This window comes from Ambystoma mexicanum, chromosome 4p, assembly GCF_040938575.1.
Source record: "Ambystoma mexicanum isolate Mex_15411 chromosome 4p, UKY_AmexF1_1, whole genome shotgun sequence".
Taxonomy (NCBI): domain Eukaryota; kingdom Metazoa; phylum Chordata; class Amphibia; order Caudata; family Ambystomatidae; genus Ambystoma; species Ambystoma mexicanum.
In genome coordinates, this window is record NC_090927.1 from 799718566 (window position 1) to 799745393 (window position 26828).

A 26828-nucleotide genomic window follows, 5' to 3' on the forward strand; every position below is an offset into this window, starting at 1 on the left:
GAAGAGATTTTGGAGGAAAAATTGGCAAAGCTAAGGGATGAGCAGAATGAATTAATAAAACAGCTTGAGAAGGAGGAAAAAGAGAGAGTGAGGAAAAGGAAAGAGGGTAAAGACGAATTGGACAAATTAAGGGAACGAAATGAGGAGCAAAGGATAGAAGCTGAAAGGGTAAAAGCAGCAGCAGAAAGGGTGTCAAGAGTAGTGTTGAGAGAAAAAAAGAAGGAAGAAGAAGATAAAGAAAGGGAAATGGAAATATGGAGGAGGAGGGTAGTATCAGAGGCAGCTAAGAAATATGAAGAGGGGAAAGCAATAGAAAGAGAAAGGGTGAAATGGGAAAGGAAGAAAGAGGATGAAAGAATATTGGAACAGATGAGCAACGAAGTGATGGAGGAACTAAAAAGGAAAAGGGAGGAAAATAGTAGGGAGATGGAGGAGAGGAGTGAAGGGGAAAGAGGAGGGAGTAATAGGGAGAGTGAAAAATGGGGGGATGTATATAGAAGTAGAGAAGTAGCAACAACATCAACACCAGGGGGAACAGTTGGTAACAAAGGAAGAGGAGAAATGGAGCTAATAGACTTAGAAACAGTAACAGTAAAAGGGAAAAAGGCAGAGTGGGGGATACCATTTATGACTGATTTTTGCAGTGAGGTGGAAGAAGGAGTAGAGAGGGTAGGAAGAAAGAGTGAAAGGGAAAGCTTAGATAAGCTGTACCTCACTAGAACAAACATAGACTCGCCATGGATCAGTAAGAGAAGGGAGGAGCTGGAACGAAGTGAGGAGAGGGTGCAACAACTAGTGGAAAAACAAACCCATGAAGCCACACCATCGCCATCTCCATCACGCCCTCCCCCATCGCACCCTACATGCTCAACCGCCACACGCTCGCTGCGCACAATAAAGCTTGCGCCCTTCATGGACGAATTGACTCCCTATGCATGTCGGCTTAGAGACCTCCCTAGCCGCAGGCAAGACAGACAAATAAACATACCCATATTAAACACAGGAAATGACGAAAAAAGGGGAAAGGACGGAGAGGGAGGTAGGAGTAGGGGTAGTAAGGAAGAATTTGAAGTGGTAAAGGAAACGGGGGAAGAGGAGGGGTGTGAGGACTCAATATTATGGAGCGTAAAGGGTGACACAAGACACAACTTAATGCCACTGTTGGAGAGAGGAGGGGTTAGACCGCAGTATGTACCTTGGAAGCATACGGATAAAGAAAATATAAAATGTAGGCTCCCATCACTAAGTGGAGGTGCGGGTAAGTGGATATATGAAATGGAAAAACACACCGCAGGACAGAAACTAGCAGTAGGAGATGTGAAGGGCCTGCTAATATCAATATTAGGGGATAGAGCGGACGACATCTGGAAGAGAGCGGGATTCCATGGGGTGACAATAACGAACACATTGCATGATGGGGCGCCATTTGCAAACTGCAGACATGCGCTATGGCAGGCACTGAGAGTACAGTACCCAGACACATCAGACATAGGAGCAATTACTTCCCGTAAGATGCGTGAGAATGAGGATCCTGTTGATTATATCCAGGATATTCAAGAGAAGTGGCGCATGGAAACTAGAGAACAATGGGATAAAACACCAGCCATATTTTATCATATACTAGTACAAGGGCTCCCAGAAGGAGTTCAGAAACAACTAAAGAAAGTAGTGGGAATGGAAGCAAAACCATGGCCAGAAATACAGCTGACTATAGTACATCACTGCAGGATATGGCAAGGAAAAATGAAACAAAAGGAAGAGGACAGGAAAACAGAAGAGGCCAAACTAGTACAGAAAAAACTTACTAAATACACAATGGAAGGGGCACTAATAACTACGCCCACACCAATGGCCCAAAGCCCCACACAAGTAGTGGCTGCACAAGATCCAGCTCAAATAGCACCTCCACAAAGTATAATACAGCAAGTGCCGCCACTGCAATTACACGCACCAAACGTGGGAGGAGGGTACCCAATGCAAGGAGCTGGGTATTATAGTTATAACAGGGGGAGAGGAGGATTTATGAGAGGGAGAGGATACGGATATAATACCCAACAGCAGGTGGGGGGACTTGGAAATTCCTACCCCACAGGGCAACCGGTATACCAGGACAACACAGGGAGCTTCCCATGGCAGAGCAGGGAACCACCCGTGTGTTGGAGTTGTGGATTACTAGGACACATGTCACGTACGTGTAGGGTCAGGCCAGGAACACCAGCATGGAATGAACAGGCACAACCTAGGCCATCACAAGAACAGCAGGGCATACAACAACAACAAATAACGCAACAACAGCCACAAACATATTTACTGCCACAACAACAAATAACACAACAACAGCCACTGCCACAACAACAAGTAGCGCTAACACAACAACCCCAAACTGAACAAACGCAATTGGGTAGGGTGACGGTCTTGGGACACAACCCTTACACAGGGAATGGCCAATCATTGTACCCCCAATAGGACAGCCCACAGACGGCCTTGGTGTGTCCCATCCTGTCAGTAACACCTAATAGTGCGGAGGAGCCACGCATAGAGGTAACGATAGGTGACAAAAAATTATCATTCCTTGTTGACACCGGGGCAACCCGGTCTTGCATAAGGGAAGGTAAATTTAAGATGTCAGGCGAAGCCATGAACACCCAAGGATTTTCTGGGGCTAAAGGGTTGGTTCCTTTTACTGATAACGTTCCCTTATCTATCGGAGATTATGATCTGTCAGTTCCACTTTTGTATTATAGTGCCTCACCAGTAAATATACTGGGGAGGGACATAATGAATAGGTTAAATATGACAATCTCCTTTACAGAGGATGGTATAATTTGCTCTACTCCAGGGATTAACATGCTAGCAGCACGACAGATTATGCAAGCATACTGCGGGCAGATAGCGATTAGGGCGGAACCAGTAGATGGCGAGCTATTCCAGTATGGAACAGACATGGCATTTGCATGGATGCCAGGGATAGAAGGGAAAATATGGAGGAGGCCAGCAGCTTATCTGTTCCGACCAGAAACACCTGTTAATGAACAAGAAGGAAAGGTGTTTGTAATGGACATTGAGAGCATTATTGCAACAGCTGAGTATATTGCTGTGCACGCCCAAGACAAAGAAGGAAGAGCATGGAGGGCAGTGATAGCACTAGCAGAAGGATGTAGGTTGACCCAGGTGTCAGATGAGGAGCTGTTCTCAGAAGAAAAGGAGGAGGGGGAAATGGTGTTCATGATGAGTGTAGAAATATGGTTAAGAGTGGCTCACAAACAAATAGCGCAGAAAATTGCGATGGCACTTGAGGCACCTGCATGCACCCCAGTCCCTTTCTTTAAGGAGGATACGTCAAAGGTGCCCAAATCATTATGGACCATTAGCCCTTATGACGTAGGATGCATAAAAAGCATAGGGGGTGTACGGATAAAATTGAAAAAAGGTGTCATACTACCAAGAGTAAAGCAGTACCCATTGTCAAAAGAGGCAGATGAGGGCATATATGAAACTATAACGGCCCTTATAAACAATGGCATATTGGTCCCCTCAGAATCACCATGTAACACGGCTGTGTACCCAGTGCGCAAGGCTAAAGGGGGGTCTTGGCGCTTCATACAGGACCTCAGGCCCTTGAACAACATAGTAGAAGCAGAATATCCAGTAACAGCAAACCCGGCCACAATATTGTGTGGCATTCCAGCAGAAGCATCACGATTTACAGTAATAGACCTTAAAAATGCATTTTTCTCAATACCATTACACCCCGACTCACAAGATTTGACAAGTTTCACTTACCGAAATACAAAATGGAAACATACCAGGTTACCACAGGGGTATTGTGAATCACCCTCAATTTTCAATAGAGTAATACAGATGGATTTGGGTAACGTTGAGGTGGAAAGCACAGTGTTACAGTATGTGGATGACATAATAATTTGCAGTATAAACGAAAGTAAATGTAGAGAGGACTCCTTAAAAATGTTGACTATATTGGCTGAAAAGGGGTATAAGGTAGACATGGAAAAAATACAATACTGTCAGGAACAGGTACTTTACATTGGCCAACTGATATCCCAACATGGAAGAAAGATTGCACCACAAAGAGCACAGGCCATCTCAAGCACTCCCATGCCACAGACTGTGAGAGAACTGCAGCAATTTCTGGGGCTGTGCAACTACTGTAGAGCATGGGTATTTGATTACAGTTCATACATAGGACCCCTGCTTGAGGGTTTGAAGGAAGCAAATAAAGGGGAGAAAAAGTTGGGGTGGACTATGGAAATGAGGGAGGCATTTGACGAATTGAAGGACGCGATATCAACAGCTCCAGTACTGGCATCCCCAGACTATGAGCGACACTTTTTTATATTTTCACATTGCGACTCAGCAGTAATGAAAGCAGTATTGGCCCAAAAAACAAGCATGGGCTATAAACCAGTAGCATTTTACAGCGGTCACTTAGACCCCGTGATGTTAGGCCACTTCCCTTGCGAACAAGGTCTCGCTGCAGCTGCTTTTGCAGTAGAAAAGGCATCAGCAATAACCATGGGGTGTCCAACTACACTGTTTGTGGAACATGCACTATTTGCAATATTGAATAAACCCAAGTCCACACTAACGACACAAAGGGCATCAGGTTATGAGATAATTTTGTCTAGGGCTGAACTAGCGATTGTTAGATGTAGCACTGTTAACCCTGCAAGATTCCTAGCAGAAATAATTGAGGAGGGAGATTACGCCCACGACTGCACCCAACTAAATGAAATATATTCATGCACTAGAAAAGTTGAAGAAAATGCACTAGAGGGAGGTGAGCTTTTGTTTATTGATGGGTCATCAACTATTGATCAAGGAGATGGGATACGGAGGACTGGGGCAGCAGTGGTAAAAATGATGGAGGCGCCGGTGTGTGTGGCTATGAAGTGTGTACAGTTACCACAGCATTACTCTGCTCAAGCCGCTGAACTAGTTGCACTAATATTGGCATTAAAGGAAAGTTTTAACAAACGTGTAACAATATATTCCGACAGTGCATATGTTACATCCACTGTCCACTCAGGGCTATCAAAATGGAGAAGAAGAGGGTTTAGAAGAGCTGATGGCACTCCAGTGCAACATGCCCTCTTGTTGGCTGAATTAATTGAAGTAATAAACGACCCCCAAGAGCTTGCCCTAGTAAAATGCACCGCACACACCAATGGTGAAGACCACGTCTCAAAAGGGAATGCAGCAGCAGACGCACATGCGAAATATGCTGCATACTTTGGTGAGATATGGAACCCCACAGACTCACAGAGAGGGAGGGGAATGGCTAGGGAGATGTTAATAAGAGAAGGGTACACCCATCTCCCAGCCACACAGATTATGGAATTACAAGCAGCTGCACCAATGGCCGAAAAGGAAATATGGGTAAAAAGAGGATGTACAATGTCACCAACCGACGCACTATGGCGCCAGAGTGGTACTGGGAAAGTTGTAATACCGTTGGCACTTTTAAATACCGCCCTGAGCCAATTACATCACCCAGCCCATACAGGCAAGGAAATAATTGCAGCACGAATTAGAGAAGATTGGTTCTGTCCCGAGTTAAATTCTCATGTGTCAAATTTTATCAGCAATTGTCTCACATGCCAACAGTTTACGGCCGGTCATACCCTAAAAGTGATAAGAGGTACCATACCCCGGCCAGAAGGACCTTTTCGGCACCTTCACATTGACTATGTTGATATGATCAACATATGTCAAGGTAATAGGTACATGATTGTAGTAGTATGCCCATTTTCTAGGTGGATTGAAGCAGGGCCCTGTTCACACCCAGATGCATTTAGAGCAGCCAAATTCATAGTAAGGGAGGTCTTCCCCAGGTGGGGAGTGTGCGAGGTGTTAAGATCAGATAATGGCCCACATTTCGCAAACGAAATGTTCCAACATATCACAGCCCTGCTGAGCATAAAGCACAAATTTGCATGTGCATATCACCCACAGGCTAACGGTGTATGTGAACGCCTAAATGGCTTATTGAAGGAGGCAATTGCAAAGATACAACAAACAACAAAGAAAAGTTGGTTGTATTGCCTTCCGTTAGCCCTATTCGAACTAAGGAACAGGCCAGGGTCCGACCACCACCTCACCCCACACGAGGTGGTTACTGGACGTCAAATGCGCCTTCCCCTAACGCCAACGTCAAGGGCATTCACTGACCACGAAAGTTCAGCGAGTGTACTAGGTGATGAAATGTATCAATATGTGTCGTCTTTGATTACTAGTGTTGTGTTTGTGTCTCAACAGCTCGAGCGCACGCGGGGCGGGTCCACCAGAAATCAAGAAGAAGGCGCCAGTACAGAATTAGAAAAAGAGAACTTGTGCAAACTTGCCAAAGGTGACCACGTGTTACTTCGCAATTTCAATAGGAGGTGGAACGACAAAAGGTTCACCGGCCCACATCTGGTAGAAGACGTATCACCAAGAGCAGTAAAACTAAAGGACAAGCGTGCCTGGAACCACCTACATGATGTAAAGATATACAAACTGCAGACCCGCCCCAGCGCCAACGACAGGTCCATTGGAAGAACAGCAACAACATCACCGACAGCGGAAGGAAGTTCTACCACAGACAACGACCCAATTGTTCCCTTACCGTGTCACTACCCAGCTACCCCAGAGACAACAACTGACGAAGAAAGGGGTGATCCCTACACTGCCCACCCCATGGTCACAAGTTCAAAGAGTAAAAATACTTCCGCCATCTGAGCGCAAAAAACCCCCCCCGCCCATTGACTCCCAAGGACAGTTGCAACTTAAACTGAATGTTCTCTCGCACAAATACACATGTAAACACGTGAATGTTCTCTTTTTTCTCTCGCACATACAGGAACTGCGTATTATTGTATAATTGCAACTTAAACTGAATGTTCTCTCGCACAAATACACATGTAAACACGTGAATGTTCTCTTTTTTCTCTCGCACATACAGAAACTGCGTATTATTGTATTGTTAAGTAGAGAGCTAATTAACAAGTCCACTGTCCAGGCGTAGATGGTACTCCCAGACGATAATTACCCAGAAGAATTGTCACACCAATTTGTATACGAAATAAAAAGGCCAACATACCTAAAAAGAAGAAGGGTACGTGTCTACTACACAGCCTTCCTCCTGGCCATAGAATATTACATGCCCCACCTCCGCCCATACTTGCCGGTCCTAAGAGACCAATCACTTAGAGTAGCGTGGGAGCAGCTCTTCGCCTGGGCACTGAATGACTATTTGATAGGGAGAGCTTAAATAAAACAAAACTAACATCTAAAAACGAGCATTTCTGAGAATTTTTAGGCGGGCAACTTTAACGTCGCAAGAATACGCTTCTAGGACTAAAGAAAGGTAAGAGCAAAATGCCGGTGAGATTAGCAGTTGTAATAAAAATAATAGGGATTTTGATGATCACCGGATTTTTGGCTGCCTCTGTCTGGCAGTACAGCTGTGCTATCAATTTTATTGCTGCACCCAAACCTAATATACCCCCGTTCCTTGCTGCAACAGGTGTTACATCAGGTGGTAGTAGTAACATTGCTCCCAAGCAAAATAGAGTTAAACGCAGCACATACTCAGACAATAAAGGTATTGATAATTATGTACAAGATTCAGCACACGTCACAAACAACATATGGTACCAACACATGACCCGCATTGGTAAGCAGACAACTGAGGATAGCTGCTACGTCTGCTCATTAAATACCATACGCCATGAGTGCTTCACGAACATTTGTTGCCACAGAAATAAATGAGAAGATAGCGCAGTGCATAATATACTTGGCACTGTTCCAGACGAAAGGAAGATTCCAAGGAACTGTAGTGCACATGACATGGAAAACACGAGACTCATACCCATATGAAAACAACTTCCTCAAGACCTACTTGAGTTACCACAAGACCAGTTTACATGCTGAAGCATTCAAATATATAACAAGTGGCCCTGCAAAAGGAGAAACACAGAAAGTAACACTGCAGTATCTACCATGTGATTGGTACGCCACTGAAGTTCCGGGTAAACAAGGATGCTGGGAGAGGCCGCTACTGACGATAACAGGAAAGGTGTATCTGGACAACAGCTGGGAGATAGGAGTGATTGGCAGCAACATGGTAACAAAAGAAACTATCTCAACCATCGAGACACACAATCACCGATGTTGGACGACGTGGATCAAGTATGTACCAATGCTCACGTGGGTAGAAGAAGATGAAGACCCAATAACGATACTACCGTTGACTGCGCCCAAGGTATGCTACCAGCATAAAGGAGAGGTGGACGTAGGATATAACACCAATTGTGCAAGTGTGACGGAGTTACCTGAGGGGGGAGCGGGAACAGCAGTAATAATGGACCATTATTGGGCCTGTGGAGAAAAGGCATACCATACACTGCCTCCCCTGTGGAATGGTGTGTGCACAATGGTACACGTCAATGTACCATCACTAGTGGTACCTAAGAAGCACGTCAATGTGGCGAAATTTCCTAGAATGGATGAAGGGGATAAGAGAAGAAAGAGATCTGCACCACTTCAGGAGGAGCAAGGGAACAGGACCAACAGCAATGACAGTGTCCTAAATAGAAGAAAAAGACAAGGAGAGCCGCTGACAGGAAATTACCTGTGGGGAAGGTCGGAAACGGCACTAACATCAATACCGCCAGAACACAGACTATTTAGCAGAGCAGCAATGTTCTTCTCCTCAATAATACACCCGGGACTACAGGCTTACGCAAACGCAAAATGGCTCCAAATAACTAGATGGGAACTAATGATGACCATCAATTCTACAGTAAATGGGTTCAACGCAATAAAAGAGGAGTTGCGAGCTGTAAGGATGGTAGCACTCCAGAACAGATATGTATTGGACCTTCTCACAGCAATGGAAGGAGGAGTTTGTGCAAAGATAGGACAATCATGCTGCACGTTCATACCTGCCAATGATGCTGACAATGGTACACTGACAGAAGCAGTTTCGCAATTGGCCCAGATGCACTCCAAAATGATGGATGAAAGCAACGGTGTGAACAAGGATAAGAGCTGGTTTTCACTATTATGGTCATGGATGCCATCCTGGCTGTCAGATGGACTGAAAATAATAGTGGGCTGTACTATATTGGCTGGAGCTACCCTGATCATAATTAGATTTTGGAAGGCACGGAAGGCACGCACTACTGACGAGTTGCTGGAAATGGTGGGAATGCACCCCTTGATGCCAGCAGATGACGGCCAGCATACAGGTGTAATAATACAGGAGAGGGAGAAGCTGCGCACCCAAATAATTACCAACCATCTAGACCCACCATCAGTGAAGATCGAGAACCCAAGAAACCCCAGGAGCTACATAGGAAGATGGGTATACTGTACTCCTGGAGGTACCTGTGAATATATGTATTGGTCCTTTGAAGATCATGTAAACCACTATGGACATCTCGGAGGAATAACTAAGATATGGCGAGTAAGAGGAGATAACGAGAAGGATATGTTTGTGGTCGACAAGTCGACCAGAGGGGGGACTGAAGTGGGAGAATGGAAGACCAGGCTCCCGTCCTTCGCCTCTCGCGCTTGGCCTAGAGGGTCACGACCCAAACACCCGCCACGAGACGAGTTTGTCCATTTACCAGACGACCAGATACCCTGGTACAGGAACATACGGATGTGTCCATCTGCCTGCCCAGCAGCCCGCACTGGCCATGCCGACACCTGCGGCACGGATCAACTAGACTAAAATCTACACGTCGTTAGAGATGCCATGACGACCTAGACAACGGGAAGCACATCTGTACAAATGTACACACTGGACATTCCCACACCAACCTACACGAAGAATATACTCAGTGCTATGACGTAGGCGACAGGCATATTCACGGACGTGCATCTTTATTATTTTTACATAGGCTTTCAGAATGCAGAAACGCAAGATGCGTCATGAACTCTTCTACTAGCTTGCTCACGCTTCTCTTAAAACCAGTTACCGCCATGAGAAGTATAATGAAGACAATACTGGTCATGAAATTATATGCTCCTATAACCTAAAGCACCTGTGCACCAAACGGACAACTTATGCACCAGGCCCAAGTAGGCCTCAAACAAGAGCTCCCGTGGACATCAACAAGGCAAGAGTCAGTTGCTGATCCTGCAGAATGAGCTCGGCGAAGCAATCAGCCAAGGTCGCAATGTTGCAAACCCACGTTCCAAGAGCAAATCATCAAAGGCACGATGTTGCAACCTCGTACTCCGCGCACCAACGTTAAAGTCACACCGACAAATTAAACCAGACACGCAGTAGAAAAACAATATTAATTGTGCAGAATTCTGCCTCTTTCACGGTCCCTCCCCACGTGACCAAGCCGAACCTGACGAGATGCCAAACCCAGGAGAACAGAGGCGTCTGGATCCCTCGCTACGAGACACTGGCAGATACACTTGAAAGGCTCAATGGACCTCTGCAACAGTGGGAGCGGTCCCCCGTCCAGCTATGAATAAGTCCTCACATTGTCTGCATGTACCCATAGTGAAACATTGTTGCAACTTACAGGTACACCGAGAGCTGGGAACGACGGTGGTCCCAGGCTGGGAAGCTCACGGGCGCACCAATCAGAACATGGGGCTCTTATCACTGACGCCAGCAAATTTAGCCAATCCTCAGGAGTCTTCATGTAACAATTCTCATGTATCTAATTGTAGGGACAACCCAGATATACCACCTGACTACACCTTGTCCACTAATATCTTTCTCTATATGTGTGCTATACTAACCCTACCACTCGAACACCCAATTAAGAGTGGCGATAGGTTTTTTGTTAACTTTCTGAAGTGACGCAAGTAGCGCGTCATAATACAGTAAAAAGGGCCTGCGAGCCCCACGATTGTGTGTGTGTCAGGACGAACGCGTACGCTCCTTGACCCATCCCTGCCGTTTTGTCTAATAAACAGCAGAGTCACCTTGCTCCTTGTGTGCGTCTCATACTCTATCTCATCTCATCTGGGATATACACGGGAGGAGTTGGGGCCTCCCTGCCTGGAGGTCCGCGGACGGCCCGGCCGACCCCGGCAGAATTTCCCCCCCGACACCCGCATCCAGATCTCCCTTATGTCGTCGAGACTGACGCATCCAGCCTAGCCATGGGAGCTGTCCTGTCCCAAAGAGATCCTGAAACCAACCAACTGCATCCCGTAGCATTTTGGTCCAGAAAATTCTTGGCGCCCGAGGTTAATTATGCAATCACGGACAAAGAACTGTTAGCCATTAAGTCCGCTTTTAAAGCCTGGCGGCATTATCTGCTTGGCGCTCGACATACCATCACAGTGATCACTGATCATCGGAATTTACAGTATTTGAAAACCGCCAAGGCTCAGTCATCACGGCAGCTCCGATGGGCTTTGTTTTTCGCTGAATTTGATTTCGTGATTACCTATCGACCTGGCTGCAAGAATGGCAAAGCAGACGCCTTATCCCGAATTGGAATGGGAGAATCTGATACAAACTCAGAACCAGTACCAATAATTCCCGAACAGAGGATTCTAGGCATGACTTTGTTACAGACGCTTGAAGACATTCAAGCCAGAGTGAAACAACTCCTGGACCCTACAGTCCTACAGGATTGGATACAAAAGGGATCAGACTTCACCACAGATAATGGTTTACCTTATTTCCAAGGACGCTTATTCCTGCCACATAAGGAATTACACAAACTAGTTATTTCCGGTTATCATGATACATTAATAGAGGGACACCCCGGTATTGCCAAGACAGAGGAAAAGGTGAAACAACAATTTTGGTGGCCCTCTTGGCGAAAAGATGTTAAATCTTTTGTGATGTCCTGTGGTGTTTGCGCCAAAATAAAAGTCAAAAGAAAAGACCAGCCGGTCTCCTTCAACCTCTAGACATACCGCCAGCACCCTGGCACACCCCATCAATGGATTTTATTACGGACCTGCCTTTTTGTTCGGGGTACAATACTATTCTGGTAATTGTGGATTTGTTTTCCAAAATGGCCCACTTTATTCCTTTGAAAGGTTTACCTTCAGCTTCTGTCCTAGCCAAAGAATTCCTCGAAAATATTGTTCGGCTACATGGATTCCCATCTATACTAATCTCTGACCGGGGAAGCCAATTCATTTCCCACTTATGGCACAAATGTTGTCAAATGGCGCAGATCGACGTAAGATTATCGACCAGTCACCACCCTCAGACCGATGGTCAGACCGAGAGGACAAATCAGACCCTTGAGCAGTACTTACGGTGTATGTTACAGCAATCTGAAAGCAACTGGAAAGACATTCTTTGGATAGCCGAATACGCATATAATAATTCGGTACACTCTGGAACTGGCCACAGTCCTTTTTATACTTTGTTTGGGCATCACCCTCGAACCTCAAACCTTGACTCACCTCAGAACCTCGGAATGCCTGCAGTAGAACATCTGCATTCACAACAAGCCAAGAGAAAATACAAGGAGAATGCTGATCTGCATCAGAGTGAAGCACCTCCGTATCAGATTGGGGATCAAGTGTGGTTAGCTACCAGACATTTACCACTCAAAGTGCCTCGAACTTTTAACCCAAAATATCTGGGACCTTATTCTATTACGGCAATAATTAACCCAGTGGCTGTTAAACTTGATTTACCAGCTAGTATGCGAATTCACCCTGTTTTTCATGTGTCACTTCTGAAACCAGTGATACCCGGAACCCGACTACTCAAACCTCCAGAACCTATCCTAATAGATGGGGAGCCTGAATTCGAAGTGAAGAACATTTTAGACTCAAAAATGTTTAGGTCAAAACTGTTCTACCTAATAGATTGGAAGGGGTACGGACCTCAGGAGAGGTCATGGGAACCCAGCGACCATGTGCATGCACCTTGATTAGTCAGGAAATTCCACCGACTCTTCCCAGACAAACCAAAACCCCCGGAGGGAACAACCTTGGGAGGGGCCTTTGGGGGGGGGGGGGAGTGCTGTCATGATGCCCGCTCCCGGGGAGCCGGTTCAAGCCCTGCGTCCCCAAAAGCGGACATCCAGTCCCCACGGAAGGACCCAGCAACCCCATATAGGGGCCCTTTGGACAGTGTCCTGGTGCCTATGGCGCCAGGCTCATAAAAGACATCAGTCCTGGCGTCATAGGCGCCAGGCTCATTATGAAGGTGCTTGGGTGCACTTACCTGATGCAGACCATGCTGCAGGATCCCGGCCTCCTTGAGGCCTGAAAGGAACTACTTTACCTGTGGGACTAATTTACCATCCGGGCGTGGTCGGGGAAGGATACATACCTGGAACTTCTTCCAAGGCTATTTAAACCCCACCCGAACAGCCACACGTGCTTCTCGTTGTTCTGCATCTAGCAGCTGGACGCTCACCGTGTCTGCTCCTGCATCCTGACTTCTGCCACGCCTGCCAGCATCCTGGATCACCTGCAAAGGAAGAGAAGAAGAGAACAGAAGAAGGAAAAGTCCTTACCTGCTAAAACCGCATCCCGGAGACATCTCGCCGACAATCCTGAAAAGGAAGACTTTTATTTAAAAGCTCATCGCGTCGATCGCTGCAGCGGCGCATTCCACTCACCTTTACAGGGCGCCTCCATGTTCAGCAGCGATCATCCGGATTCGCAGTCATGCCCCAGCGCCTAGGGAGAAAAAGACCAGAACAAAAGGTGAGAGAGAGAAGGGAATAAGGAAAGCTAAATCTCCATGTTAAGACTAACCTGTTGATTCATTCCCTCTCCCTTTCGGGTCCGCGCCGCATCCTGGCATTTCCGGACCCCGGCCCCTAAGGGGAAAAAGAGACATCAGCGTTAATGAGCGAATGAAAAGACAATACCAAAAAACGCTCATTAAAGACTTACCTGATTTCTACAAGGATTTCACCTCTCATCTCGGGTCGGTGCCTGTTCCCCGGCATTCCGTACCCCGGCCCCTATGGGGAAAAAGACACTAGCATTAGTACATTAATGCATGGACACAGGGGGAACCTCTTATAAAAAAAACTTACCTGGAAGCCAAGCAAGTTTGGTTCTCACCAATCCGAAAATCCAGTGAAGTAACTGGATACCAACGCGCCCCTGCATCAGAAGCAGGATGGAGAGCTCGTCCTTCCAGACCCTAAGAAGGATACTTCTGCGAGCCAGACAAGCCAGATTTGGGGGCCCGGTCCAGTCCGTCTTCCGAACCCTGCGCATCACCTTAGAAGAGGTCACAGCAGCGCGAACCAGGCCACCGCCTCCGTGGGAGTCAGGTGAGCGTTACACTGGGGCGAGGCTGTTGCAGAACCGCCTAGACATGAGGCTGAACAGGGGCCACGGGCGTCTGCACCGCAGCCTGTGGGGCCGGAGCCATTGGCGGGAGCACATCCCTGATGGCGTCCCTGAGGATGTCCCCATCCAAGGAGATTTCATGAGCCAGAGGAACCGTTCAAAGAACCTGTCCTCGCAGGCCGGATCAGTGGTAGGCGATATTGACGGGGTAGCGAGGGGCTGCTGGAGCCGTTGCATGCCCTACCCATATGGACGCAGCGGGAACCTGTCTTGCGTGAAGGAAGGGTGAGCTGTAGGCCACATACCTGGTTGACACCAGTCCCACCTTGACACACGATCCTCCACCTGCTGCCTTCCCTGGAGCAGCGTCGGTCGGATGTCTGCATTTTCTGGCACAGCGGCTATTTTGTCAAGCTGCCTTCCACGTGTTTGCGTCGTGTTGCTCGGCTCATTGGGCCCTGCCCCGTCCAGGACTGTTGAGTGTGGATCATGGGGCCTACCCTGTTCCTCAGGCCGAGGTCCGGTAGGCATTTCGCCCTCGGCAGATCTGCCAGTAAAACTGCATATAGGCGCCCCCTCGGACATGTTGCCGGAACTAGGGCGTAGCCCCTCGGGTGAAGACCCAGTAAAATAACCTTTCAGTCCCTCAGCACTGTCACCAGGAGGATCTACTCACCCCTCGGCCTGGTGGCTGGTAGCTGATTCAGCCTCGGTACTTGTGCTAGTACCAGGACCTGAGCGGTCCTTCCCGTGCGGGCGAGTCCTTGGGAAGGAGTCTCCCTTGCGGGGTGCAATGGAAAAGAGCAGCCCTACCTTGGCCCTGGATCGATGGTAGACAAAGTCCTTTAGGTCCTTTAGAGGCGATCTCTGGAAGAGCTTCCTCCACCTGGCTAGTCTGTTCTTCAGAGACCTCGAGGAAAACGCGTTGCACGTGATACAAGCTTGCCAGCCGTGGTCTGGGGCAAGGCACCGTAGGCAGAGGGCGTGGGGGTCTTTAGTCAGGAAGAGCCCGTCTCAGGATGGACACCTGCTGAACCCTGTAGAAGTCGGCATGCGCCGGGGAGGAGCGGGACGCCTGAGGACCGAGTAGCTGAACGATAAAAAGACAAAAAAAGACAGAAGAGAAGAAGTATCCGCGCGTGAAATTACATGGCCGAAAACAAATCCAGGAGAGCTGGTGAATTCGGCCCGTTTCCGTCCAAGCGGAAAAGGGGTCTGAGGTGTGTGGCGCCGTAGGGAGGTTAGGGCAGCGCATGCTCCCAGGGCCGCACCCCTGCGCGCCTCTAAATAAAAGGGGAAGAAGGTTTTTTCTGGTGAAAAAGGTTCCGTCTCCCGTCCCTTGAAAGGGACGCCCATGCAGTTTGGAGGAAAGGGGACGGGACATAAGAGTAATGTCCTTTACTTCTGAAGTCAAAACAATGATTAAGATTGCCAACATTGGATGCTCCAAAAAGTCTTGTCACTCCCACAAACAAGTCACCATATCAACCTGACCAGGTCCTTTACAATAGTCTAAATGTACTGCAACATACATTTAGACTATTGCAATGTGGATATTAGGGTCTCCCAAAAAACCTGACAGATTTCAGAGTACAAAGTAAAGCAGCTACAATGGACATGATCCTGAAAAAAAGGGACCAAACAGGTGTTAAAAAGCCCTCCACTTGCTGCCTGCGAAAGCCAGAATAATGTCTGCTTCAGAAGGATTTGTACATAACACCAAGAACCTCAAAGGCAAATGCTAGAAACAACTGACATCCCACTATACTCAAGCCAGGAATCTCTGATCATACAAATCACGGATCAGCAGACATAAGAAATGTAAATGGGAAATGTACAGTGGCAAAGCCTTTGCAGTAAAATCTGGAACATGTGAAATCTGATCTGAAGAGAACAGATATTTACTTCAGAAAGATGCTGAAGACCTAATTTTGTGACTAATTATTTGAATGCAAATGTTCATGCCATTGCAGTGAATGAGTATGAGGTCTGTATTGAAACTGCAAATGAACTGAATCTATAGGTTGACTAACTACTTGCCTTACTCCTCTCCATCACCTTCGCTTACCTCAATTGTCCCCGTCATATTGTTCTCATTCCTGTATTCTTCCATTCAAAATCCAATACCAAGTCCAAAGTTATGTATCCTCTCCCTTCAATATGATTTTAATAGGTATTCACGCTCCTCAATTTGCCCGTCTCCCCTTGCTACTCATGTGGTTTCTCACATGCTTCTTGTACATTAGCTCTTTAAGTAGCCAAAATGCAATGACAACTGGGGCATCTTGCAAAACACCCTAAATAAATAAAGAACCTACAACCTCCACCCTTACTTCCACCCTTCAATAGAAGAAAAAAATGTGCTGTTCCATCCCCTGTAACAACCAATGGAAAACACCCATTCCACCTAAATGCCCCAAAGGAAGATAAAATGCAATTTCACTAGAAAGAAACTCACAATTCTCAACATCCCAAGATTTACAGGATCCTAAAAGAGCTAACAGCTCTGTCAGCAAGTTGTGGGGAGTAAGGATGGGAATCTCCAATTAAGATCCATTCAGCTCCAACATGTTAGCAGCGGTATGCGCAAGATTTTAAGAGGAAGTTTGTTTTCCTTTTCCACTTTTAAAGGATAATGAACATACTTTTGGAGGGTCTACATTCGGACAGCAAAGTTACTTTTCAGCTCAAACACGCACATTTTAAGAAAACTCAACTTAATGACAGGGTTTCCCATACAATAGCAAGCTGTGTCGCACAAAATAATTCTAAGTAGATCACTGGGTTACCTCACATGCGTCCTGGGGATGAACCACATAAAGAACTGTGTGGCAGATGAGGAGAGTGGGGAGTTTAAACAAAATTGCCCCTAGCTGCCTTTTGGAAGGATGGCTGGTTCAGTGGTGATCAGATGCTGTAGGGCTCTACCGTTAAGCCCAACACAAAACTCAATCTGTGCCCTTTGGGACCAGCACACTGCAACTGAAGTTGCATAAGAGCAGAGTATGAAACTGCCACTTGCTTACTGAAGCTACTTAAGTTGCGTGTTGTCTTCCTATTTGCAAACTAACGGATATACAAGCATGAAGATTCTTTGCAAGTGCAAAGACTTATGGACAGCACTGGTTCAAAGTCCTGATGAGCTGGGTGAGGAGATATCACTTGCGAGCCAAATGAGGGCTATGTGTCTATAGCCATCATTAGAAAACGATTTGACTGAAGTGTGATAACTCACCCAGCAGGTCAGGAGTTACTCCCAGTCTACTATTAACACTGGAACATTTAGTGGGAACAAGTGTTTCTGGCCCAATCACATGCTAGATGTGGGTCCCTCACCGATTTCGGGCACTCAAAAGGATAACAAAAGCCAGAAGCTGTCAGAACCTAGGGCATTCATCTAATAAGGATGCTCTGTGTATGGAATGACTACATAGCAATAACGTAACCTCTGACGACTCTTGCAGTAAAAAGTTTCAATTCCTGCAGAAACAGTGATTCTGATAATAGAATACACAGGGTGAACCTTGGATTTCTGAGCCAGGCATGTATACAGGGCAGAACAAGGGAAATGTCTGTACATATTTGTAAACCTTTAACAGCATAACACATGCAAACAGTACCAGACAGGTAAATGAAGGCTATCCTTACCACTTATAGTAGGGCACACTGGGTATGTGGTAGAGATCACCTCTAGGATGCCAGTATCCTCAATAATACACTCATGCAACCAATCTTCCTTCTACAGGTCACACCCAAAATACCATAACAGAGGAGCCTTCCATAGTTGTACTCTGGGCAGTATTCACTCATGCCACATAAAAGACCAAATATTGATTATAAGGTACACATAAAATGAAAATAAAAGCCAGATTCTTGAATTCTTCTCATGGGCACAGTTAGCAAACCAGCCTCACCCAGGAGGGGAGTCTCCCAGTACGGTGTGGCCTCTCAACACCCTTGCAAACTGAAGAACAAATGCAGCAGTAGCAGCTGGCTAATTAGGACAGAGGGGGCAGTGTACCACCTCTTCTCAGCCACCACTATGAGAGACAATACCCATGAGTTATAGCAGGTCGAATACAACAGCCCTGATTTGTTGGCATTGTCTTCTGTACTGGGGATGTGTGCTGCGCATACACATTACAGAGCAATACAAGTTTTGCCTGGGGTTGTGGAGCATAGTTCCACAAGCCTGGGACACACAGTGGCCAGGGGACTCTAAAATTGAAGTGCCCCCCATTGGCAAATCGTCAGATCTTGACCCTTCCACCACACTATCTCTCACGGTGGGACCAGAATGCTCACCCCACTCCTTGCCTGTACAGACGTAGGGAGAGGAAGGCGTGAAGGGAGGCACAGTGCGCTGGGCCACTTGCAAGCCGAACAGGGGAAAAACCTAGAACTGTGTTTTGGGTATACATGCTCACTGAACCCATTGCTGAAGAGAGCTGAAAGCCTACCATCTGAAGAACATCCTGCATACCAAGTCAACCGGAGAGTCCATGCAATCCTTTTAAAATACAATACTGGTAACAAACTCTCAAAGGACCGGACATGCAGATACTGAAGAAAACCAATGAAGAGATAATGCGAGAACACCTTCAAGAAACAGAGATATCAGAGAGTGCATGCGCGAGCGGCGGATGAGGAGGTAAATGAACCCGCTCCCGGCGGCCGCCAATATCCTTCCTAACGATCCTGCTTCCCCCTGGGGTCAGAATCTTTGGGTACCGGTGTAACGTCGAAATCTGCTCAGCCGTCGAAAAATGCTTAGGGTGCTACTGCGCAGTGTTGGTGAGCATGTGCAGTAACGACTTGCAGGAAAGCATTTTTCGACGGGCAATTTCGCCCAAGATAGCGCATTGATAGCCCATTTTCCGACGTTACACGGGCCTGTTAAGAGATCTCCCTCCCTCCCAGGGAGATGCAGAGTGAGAGGGAGGCAAATCCGAGGGGAAGCGAACTGGCAGATAGCCGGAGGAAGCTGGTTCACCGCCTATGTTTACACTCTGCAGAGGCGATGCCGTTTGATCCCCTCCCTTTTCCCCTTCAGCTGACAGGTAGGAAAAGGAGCACCTGAGGGTGGGGGAGTGGTTATGCAGAGCATTCGGGTGCTTTTAAACTTGAGTCCCGTTCTGGTTTGTTGTCCCCCCAGCCCCCTGCCAGTGTCGCCTTGTCCCCCTGCCAGTGTCTCCCTGTTCCCCCCTTCCCCCTGCCAGTGTCTCCCTGTCCCCCCTTCCCCCTGCCAGTGTCTCCCTGACCCCCTTCCCCCTGCCAGTGTCTCCCTGACCCCCTTCCCCCAGCCAGTGTCTCCCTGTCCCCCCTTCCCCCTACCAGTGTCTCCCTGTGCCCCCTGCCAGTGTCTCCCTGTCCCCCCTTCCCCCTGCCAGTGTCGCCCTGTCCCCCCTTCCCCCTGCCAGTGTCGCCCTGTCCCCCCTTCCCCCTGCCAGTGTCTCCCTGTCCCCCCTTCACCCTGCCAGTGTCTCCCTGTGCCCCCTGCCAGTGTCTCCCTGTGCCCCCTGCCAGTGTCTCCCTGTTCCCCCTGCCTCCCGCCAGTGTCTCCTTGTCTCAACGCCAGTGTCTCCTTGTCTCCCTGTGCCCCTGCCAGTGTCCCCCCGCCAGTGTCTTCCTGTCCCCTCTGCCCCCTGCCAGTGTCTTCCTGTCCCAAAGCCAGTGTCTCCTTGTCCCCCCTGCCCCCCGCCAGTGTCTCCTTGTCCCCCCCGCCCCCCGCCAGTGTCTCCTTGTCCCCCCTGCCCCCGCCAGTATCTCCTTGTCCCCCCGCCAGTGTCTTCCTGTCCCCCCTGCCCCCGCCAGTGTCTCCTTGTCCCCCCTGCCCCCCGCCAGTGTCTTTCTTGTCCCCCCTGCCCACCGCCAGTGTCTTCCTGTCCCCCCTGCCCCCCGCCAGTGTCTCCTTGTCCCCCCTGCCCCCGCCAGTGTCGCCTTGACCTACTGCCCCCGCAAGAGTCTCCCTGTCCCCCCTGCCCCTGCCATTATCTCCTTGTCCCCCCTCAGTTGTCTTCCTGTCCCCCCCGGCCCCCTGCCAGTGTCGCCTTGTCCCCCCTGCCCCCCGCCAGTGTCTTCCTTTCCCCTCTGCCCCCCGCCAGTGTCTTCCTTTCTCCTCTGCCCCCGCCAGTGTCTTCCTGTCCCCTCTGCCCCCGCCAGTGTCTTCCTGTCCCCCCCTGCCCCCGCCAGTGTCTTCTTGCCCCCGCCAGTGTCGCCTTGACCTACTGCCCCCGTGTCTCCCTGTCCCCCCTGCCACCGCGAGTGTCTCCTTGTCCCCCTGCCCCCCGCCAGTGTCTTCCTTTCCCCTCTGCCCCCCGCCAGTGTCTTCCTTTCTCCTCTGCCCCCGCCAGTGTCTTCCTGTCCCCTCTGCCCCCCGCCAGTGTCTTCCTGTCCCCCCTGCCCCCGCCAGTGTCTTCTTGCCCCCCGCCAGTGTCGCCTTGACCTACTACCCCCGTGTCTCCCTGTCCCCCCTGCCGCCGCGAGTGTCTCCTTGTCCCCCTGCCCCCCGCCAGTGTCTTCCTTGTTTCCCTTCTTGTCTTCTCCTCCCACTCCCTCCCCTGCACTATCTTGTAGATAGTCACTTGTTTTGTTCCTCTCCTTACCGCTTTCCATTTCCCCCCCCTTACCTCCCCTCCTCCCCCCCTCCTCTTGTCACTCTTGCACTGCAACAATTGTCGTCGGGCATAGCAATGTTACTGCTAGTTTTGTCTCCTTTTTCCCCCCCCTCACCTCTCCCTTATTGTTCCATGCACTTGTACTATCTGTTATGATTTGATAGTTATTTTTCACATTCTGACCTGTTTCAAGGACCTGTTTGAATGTAATTGTATTCTCCCATGTTCCCACCCTCCTTGAAGCGCTTTGAAACACATTGTGTATAGGCGCTATACAAATAATCAATCAATCAATCAATCAATATGCTGTCACGTTGAGGGTTCTACTTCCCAGGTGAGGGTAAGCAAGGTGATGTTTAACTTTCCTCTCCCCGTGCACATAATTATAGGCTCTCTACATGAGCAATGCTACATAATTGTTTCCTCAGAGGGGGGCTGGCAGACTCACATAAAATAATAAACTGGCCATCGCCGATGGCTTTTAGAAGTGAAACTATGTCATTTACACTTATACTATCATCATAGCCATTTAAGACCCCCAGTGACCTCAAAAGGGCACTACTATGTGATACGAACTTTGTTAAAGGTACTTATATAGCGCACCGTCACCAACGGAATTGGTCCCCAGGTGCTCTGGCAGATCTTCAAATGAGAAGGTGGGATGCGTTAGTAAGGTGAAGAGGGGAGGGACTAGGATAGTGAGAGGAGTGGTGTACTGTTGGCAGCTTCAACTCGGTATACACCGGGTGCTGAGCTTTGGTGCGGGTATCAGTCAGTCCGCGTGTGCTGTAGGTGCGGCTTATGTGTTGTTGCAGTGTGGTGAAGTGTGTGCGGCTTGTGCGAGAGATGGTTGTGTGAGTTTTTTTAGAAAGATACGTATGCAGAGAATTTGAGCCTATATTGGTTAGTGGGTTATATGAAATTTAACATGCTAACGTTCACGGATCTGTTTAAGAGTAGTACTTGCTAATCTACATATTCCGTCCAAGTGTGGCACTTGCTAATCTTCCCAATAGTTATCTCGATGTAGGGCAGGATGATGATCTCCATTCTAAGTGTGGCACATGGTAACATTCAAGTTCCATCTAGGTGTGGCACGTGCTAACATTCACTTTTTCTATCTCTATGTGATGAAGGCTGATGTTAAGAATTCCATATAAGTGTGGTATATGCTAACATTGGGAATTATGTTCGTAAGTAATGCAAAACAACATTTACAGTCCAGTCATGCGTAGATTTAGGTCGGAGGTCATACATTTCTCTAAATGTGCATGGTGTAAGCCTATGGCGGTGTACTTTAGCGAGAGGTATGGTAGAGTGGTGGGTGCTTTCTGGAGTAGAGTAATTGCTATACACCCTACCCAAGCCACAATTACAGTTTTAGTTGGTGTCTGTTGACTGCTTGCTTCATTGGCTTCCCCTGCTGACACCTGCAGACATGTCTTGGAGCCGCCATTGTAGGAGCCGCCCTTGTCCTTGGGGCCCTTAGCCGAAGGGGCTGCACGGGTAGGGGGCTGCTCTGCGGTGTCCTTGATGAGGGCGTGGTGCACCAATCAGGGCGGGGGGGGCATTGAGGGAGGCGGGTAGAGGGATGTTCAGGAAGCGGGTTGGGAAGGGGAGAGGGACCACGCGCCGAATGCGCTCACCGTGCTTTTAAGCACAGGTGCAAAAACGATTTTGGAGGCCACAAGAGGGCATGGTCAGGGGGCACCTACCTGATCAGCATCTCACGTCCAGAATTAGGAAAAAGATGTTCATGAAAAGATCCTGTATATCAATGGGAAGGCTGTAAACGGCTACCTTTCACCCTGCGATTGAACCCACATTATCCCTTTATCTCTCCAGTATAGGGGTGTCACGGTATTAGTTTTATGACGGTACGATAACCTTCTTGCCAAATGACGGTATATCATGGTTATCGCGGTATAGCAGGTGGAGTTAACTAATCTTAACAAATATTTTCTAAAAGGTCATAAATTGACAGATTTATCATCTCAAACAAAACCATGCACCCAGGGCCAGAATTGGGCTTTTCAACATACTTTCCACTGAAATTACTTGCTTCCACCGAACACAAACACACGTGTGGAGAGGGGGAGGGGCCCTGCTACAACTGGCAAAGCAAACTAAATAGCTTTTCTTAAGTGGTCATTTAGACTTTTTGTTCCCCCCACTGGCTACTGGTGAAGATGAACATGTTGCCATCTTGATAACCTGCATGCCACAGATCAATGGATGCTGATGGTAGTATACGCTTGTGCGCATACACACACACACACACACACACACACACACACACCCACTCTCTCTTTACGTTACAGCCTTTAGTTTACTTGCGGGCCAAAAGGTTTTCAGAAATCACAGACATGTTACCCTTTGGTATGGCAGCAGGGAATACCGACAGATGTGACTTATTATATGTAAATTCAATGATAGAACCAAGGAAATCCCCCATTGCCATATGTTTAGAGAACATTATCCATTATAAATATATAAACCCCAAAGCCACCACCCCAAAGTAAACCCTTTTCCTTCTTGGCACTGTATCTATTCTTCCTATTGCTAACATATTGATTTTGTGTCAGGCACGTGTGGTTTATGGAATGGCATTAAAAACTGCTCCAACTGAAACTACTTGGCAGACGGCAGATCCAACAGTGTAAGACCAAGTCTGCGCAGCACTTGCTTACTGCAGCCTTTACAAATCAGATTGAAAAGTACACTTAATGGTATGAACGGTATAACGGTATAAACAATGTGACGGTTATTATTGTTCAATTAAGTGGTTCACGGTATCTTTAACGGTATACCGTTATACCGTTACATCCCTACTCCAGTATGGCAAACAGTTTGGAGCAACACAGTGCAGCTAAGTGAAAAGGGGCATCAGCCCTCAGTAAACATTGGGCTGCTCTATGTTCACATTTAGAGATTCTGGAGAATGTTAGTGCAGCTACCGCACGAAGGGATGAAAGAAAGCACTGCTTCAACATGTGCACAGAATCGCCATCTGCAACACAATCTGTGGGGATTTCATACTTTCTATGCATATGTTGACTCAGGCTTTCCTTATGGAGTCAAGTGGGGCCTGGGGGAGCCTATTGCATTTGTCTACTGCTCGTGTTTGTTTTCCTTTCCTCCTGTTTCATGTCTGCATGTATTTTAGTTTCTTTCCCTGGTGTTGTTAGCTTGTGACAATGGTTTTTTTGTGCTAGACTGCAGGCACCAGTGAGTCATTGATCATTTCCACGGGACTGCTGCTGCTGAAGTGTTTTCACATTCCCCCCCCCCTACCCTCTCTCATGATTAAGTATAGGCTTATATAAAATGGGGACATTGTATTATATATACCAGCACACGAGAGAGAGAGAGAGAGAGAGAGAGAGAGTACATGTGTTCGGAGGGCTCCTGCAGGCTGCGAACCGCAGGGCCATTCCCCGCCTGCGAATACTACAGGCCCTGCATTCAGCAACAGATAAGTGCTTTTATCTAACAAGTCAGACTATTGGTTAATTCCGGAGTGTTTATTTGGATAGAACGCAAGCAGCGTTTGGGCAAGGCAGCGCTCTCGGGAGGAGCATTGTGTTCGGGGAGTAACTGAATAGAACGCAAGCAGTGTTTGGGCAATGTAACTCTTAAAGGCATTGGGAAGTGTATGGAGTACAGAGGTGCTCACAGCTGATAGCAACTTCCGATGCACAGTAGCATGAGTGGCGGAGAACCGGCACCACAAATCGACTGCATTTGCATGCTGTAGACCGCCAGTGGGCAGTTTTGGTAGCTTGTCAAGTGTTCTGTTATACTGTTCCGCAACAAAAGCTCACACGTGCTTTTGATTTCTTTGTAGCGGCGCTCCGCTGGATCAAAACGGCTTGAACATTGGGACCGCAGCTCATGGCAGACGTACCCCGCTGCACGACACAAAGCTAAGTGCCATCTTGTTTCTTTAGTTAATGTGTGTTGGTTGTGAGTTCCAACAACCAACGCATTGCATGTAACCAGTGGGTATATGATTGCAATGTACTAGTGAACCTGTTTAAGGTGTGCCGGTTGTGAGTTCAAACAATCAGCACAATGTGAGTGCGTACCAGTAACGCACCAGAGAATCCTAAAATATAATGTGCCAGGTATCACAGCAGAATTACTAGGGCCGGAGAAGGACAGACTAGGCAGGGCTTTGGGGAGCATAGTGTGCTAGTGTGCAGGAGTGGGTGGGTGGAGCATCAGCGATTTCAGGAACCCCAGTAGGGGGGGCAACAAGTCAAACCTTTTCCCTGAATCCCCTTACCCATCCATTACCTCTTCCTGATCCTCTATCCAGTTTCCATAATCACCCCTACCTATCCAATCCAGCAGACCCTAACCCTCTTTCCGCGGCGGGTCACGGGGGCCTGAGATTGTGTACAATCCAGGCACCAAGATCCAACGGGGAGGCAGGTGTACGTGCTACCTTCGCCCAAGACCAAGAAACCTGACACCCAGTCACTAAGTAGAGTAACTTGAATTACTCATATGTCCTGTCCCCTTTCCTCCATCCTTGTGGGTGATTCCACCGATCAAGACAACCGGGTGGTGCTGTGACAACCTGCCTCAAGATTAAGAAGAAGCAAGAATGTCCACCAGAACCACCTGACCGAACGCTGCATCCCACCTGGAACTGGTATCAAGGGAATAGTGCTTACAGAAAGCAGACGAAGTGGCTCAAATAGCCGCCTTGCTAATGACTTCTGGAAAGACCTCGTCCGGGAGGGATACATCTTCAGCGCTCTCCAAGTCTAAGTAATGCAATACCCTTTCAGCACCGACGGCGGGTTTGGAAAGAACGCTGGCCGGCAGATTTCCTGGTTCAAATGGAACGGAGAGACCACCTTGGCCAAGAAGTTTGGATGAGTGCCCAAGATTACCTTGTCATTGTGGAAGGTGGTGAAGGGCTTGCACGACAGAGCCTGCAGCTCGCCGACTCTGCTTGCAGAAGTGAGCGCTACCAACAGTATTGCCTTGAGCGTCACCAGCCTGATGTTGACCAAGGCCATTGGCTTGAAAGATTTACGCTGTAAAGCCGCCAGAACCACGCTGAGGTCCCAGACCGGGTGTGTGCCCATGAACCAGAGGAAACCGTCTGGACAACCCCTTGAGGTGAGCCTTAAGCACAGGGGTGGCCGCCAAAAAAATGCGCTCTGGGGAGTTCTTGTAGGCCCCAATGGCCACCAAATAGGTGCGACAGGTATCAACCTGGTCTCCATAGTGAGCCAGATGCGTAGAAAAGGCCAGTATGTCGTCCAGGGTGCAGGTGAGTGGGGTCCAGACCCTTGTCGTGAGCCCAGTGGCAGAACATGGTCCACCTACTCTTGTACTGAGAACACGTGGAGGGCCTCCTGGATGATTTCCCAGTTGTCGTACGAAAACTGGGAGTGGGGCAGTCTACGCTTATCAGGAGCCAGGCCAAGCAGGCCAGCTGGCTGGGTCCGGGTGCTCCCAACGCCCTGCTGCGTCAGGAAGCCCCTGCAGGGGTGTGGGAAATGGACAGGCCCCTGGGGGCGCAACTGCAGCAGGTCGGAGAACCAAGCCCTCGACAGCCAGTGAGGGGGGGGGGGGCGATTAGGAGGAGGCTGCAGTCTACTGAGGCTCAAAATGTGCAGAGGGTCCGCTGGAGCAATGGAGGAGGAAACGGATAGCAACTGCCAGCAGAGTTGGAACGTGTCGCCCAGAGACCCCTGGCCCCACCCCGCCCATGAAGCGAAGAGGGGGCACTTGGAATTCAGAGGAGATGCAAATAAGTCCAGATCTGGGAACCTCCATTTCTGGAATAGGGGCAACAAACAGTTGATGTGTAATTCCCATTCGTAGGTGTTTAGCCCGAGGCGGCGGAGATGTTCAGCTTCCGCATTGTTGTCCCCCGGGGGATGGACCGCAGATATCCATGTCCCCTCCAACTGGGTCCCTCCC

The 26828-nt window shown here is 48.5% G+C and overlaps 1 protein-coding gene and 1 long non-coding RNA gene across 14 annotated transcripts in view; one reads left to right on the forward strand and one right to left on the reverse strand.

Annotated features, from left to right (window-relative positions):
• SNX14 (sorting nexin 14) overlaps positions 1 to 26828 on the reverse strand; it is a 2214134-nt gene that overhangs the window by 1881337 nt on the left and 305969 nt on the right. The window lies entirely within an intron of this gene.
• LOC138453466 (uncharacterized) overlaps positions 19076 to 26828 on the forward strand; it is a 31221-nt gene continuing 23468 nt past the window's right edge. The window contains exon 1 of the long non-coding RNA XR_011260434.1: positions 19076 to 19325. This is a non-coding gene — a long non-coding RNA (uncharacterized lncRNA). The remainder of the gene's footprint in view (positions 19326 to 26828) is intronic.